Consider the following 2396-nt stretch of genomic DNA (forward strand, 5'->3'; position numbering starts at 1 on the left):
TGTGTCTTAAGGAGGAAGCGGGGCCAGCGCCGTGTTGTCTGGGGTAGGAGAGGGGGAGGAGAAGGCAGGGCTCGACTGGCCTACCGGGATACTAGGACATTTCCCAGTAGCCTGCCTGCCCTGGGGCCGCTTTGAGTTACGCTGTGGCTGCAGCTCTCCCCTCCCTCCTCCTCTTGTCACACAGTGGGAGTCGAGAGACAGCTGTGTCTCAGAGCTGACTGAAACTTTTGGCCACGCTGTGACAAAAGTCCCGCTCTCCTCCTAGACCAGCTCATGTGATAGATGCCGTGTTCTGTCTGTCACGCGAGCTGGTCTAGGAGGAGGACAGGACTTTTGTCAAAGCACAGCATAACATTTCACACTCAGCTCCATGACACAGCGGGAGATGCCTGCTGTACGTAATCCACTGGCACTGACTGGTGAGGCTACATTGATTGGCACAGTAAGGCGGCAATGATGGGCACAGTGAGGTGGGTATTATTAACATGGTGAAGCTGCAATGATGGACATGGTAAGGCTGCAATGATTGCCATGGTGAGGTGGCAATGATGGGCATGGCGAGGCGGCAATTATTAAAACGGTGAGGCTGCAAAGATTGCCATGGTAAGGCTGCAATGATGGGGCATGGTGAGGTGGCAATGATGGGCACGGTGAGGTGGCTGTGATGGGCACAGTAAGGTTGCAATGGTTGTCACGGTGAGGCTGCAGTGATGGGCACAGTAAGGCTGCAATGATGGGCACAGTAAGGCTGCAATGATGGGCATAGTGAGGTGGCAATCATTAACACGGTGAGCCGGCAATGATGGGCACAGTGAGGCTGCAATGATTGGTGCAGTGAGGTGGCAATGATGGGCACCGTTAGACTGCAATGAGGGACACAGTAAGGTTGCAATGATGGGCACGGTGAGGTGGGTATTATTAACATGGTGAAGCTGCAATGATGGACATGGTAAGGCTGCAATGATTGCCATGGTGAGGTGGCAATGATGGGCATGGCGAGGCGGCAATTATTAAAACGGTGAGGCTGCAAAGATTGCCATGGTAAGGCTGCAATGATGGGGCATGGTGAGGTGGCAATGATGGGCACGGTGAGGTGGCTGTGATGGGCACAGTAAGGTTGCAATGGTTGTCACGGTGAGGCTGCAGTGATGGGCACAGTAAGGCTGCAATGATGGGCACAGTAAGGCTGCAATGATGGGCATAGTGAGGTGGCAATCATTAACACGGTGAGCCGGCAATGATGGGCACAGTGAGGCTGCAATGATTGGTGCAGTGAGGTGGCAATGATGGGCACCGTTAGACTGCAATGAGGGACACAGTAAGGTTGCAATGATGGGCACGGTGAGGCTGCAATGATGGGCACAGCGATGCTGCATTGATGGGCAGTGAGGCTGCATTGATGGGCACAGTAAGGCTGCATTGATGGGTACAGTAAGGCTGCATTGAGGGAGGGGGGCAGGTGGGCGTTAGAAAGAAGTTTAACAATAATGTAAGGGGGCACTGATATAAAGGTTTTCCCCCTTATATCAGTAACTCACCCCTCCTTACCTTACCTTAGTGTATTCTTTCTGTGGAAGGTCGTCTCTGGTCATCAGAGTCCCTAGTGATGGACGAACTTCCGACGGAACGTTTTGCGAACGCGGACCGCGAACGCGGCCGATATTTCGCGAACCGGAACGTTCGCGGCGGGCCCCATTGACTTCAATGGGAGGCGAACTTCGCAAACCTACAGGTCAAATTTGCAGCCACAAAATAATTAATACCTGTGCAAACATAGTCCCACCACATGGCCAATGACATAACACATGTATGAGGTGAATCTGGGATCGACAACTACAAGCATTCTTTTTTTTATATGGGAAATTGTTGTGACAATTCAGGACTGTGGAGCGCATGAAGGCAATGGAGGAGAGGGAAGGTCAGGGTAGGCAAAGAGGGTGCAGGAGATGATCACCAGTAGCGTGACATACAGCAATGACACCTGCAACGTGATAGAGTCAGCTGACAACAGCACCGTGATAGAGAGCACTGACATCAGCAGCGTGACATAAAGTACTAACACCAGCACCGTGATATACAGCACTGACAGCAGCACCGTGATAGAGAGCACTGACATCAGCAGCGTGACATAAAGCACTAACACCAGCACCGTGAAATACAGCACTGACAGCAGCACCGTGATAGAGAGCACTGACATCAGCAGCGTGACATACAGCAATGACACCTGCACCGTGATAGAGTCATCTGACAACAGCACCGTGATAGAGAGCACTGACATCAGCAGCGTGACATACAGCACTAACACCAGCACTGTGAAATGCAGCACTGACAGCAGCACCGTGATAGAGAGCACTGACATCAGCAGCGTGACATACAGAAATGACACCTGCACCGTG

This window comes from Lithobates pipiens, unplaced genomic scaffold (assembly GCF_037356315.1).
Source record: "Lithobates pipiens isolate NorthernLeopardFrog02 unplaced genomic scaffold, aLitPip1_a1.2 Scaffold_19, whole genome shotgun sequence".
Taxonomy (NCBI): domain Eukaryota; kingdom Metazoa; phylum Chordata; class Amphibia; order Anura; family Ranidae; genus Lithobates; species Lithobates pipiens.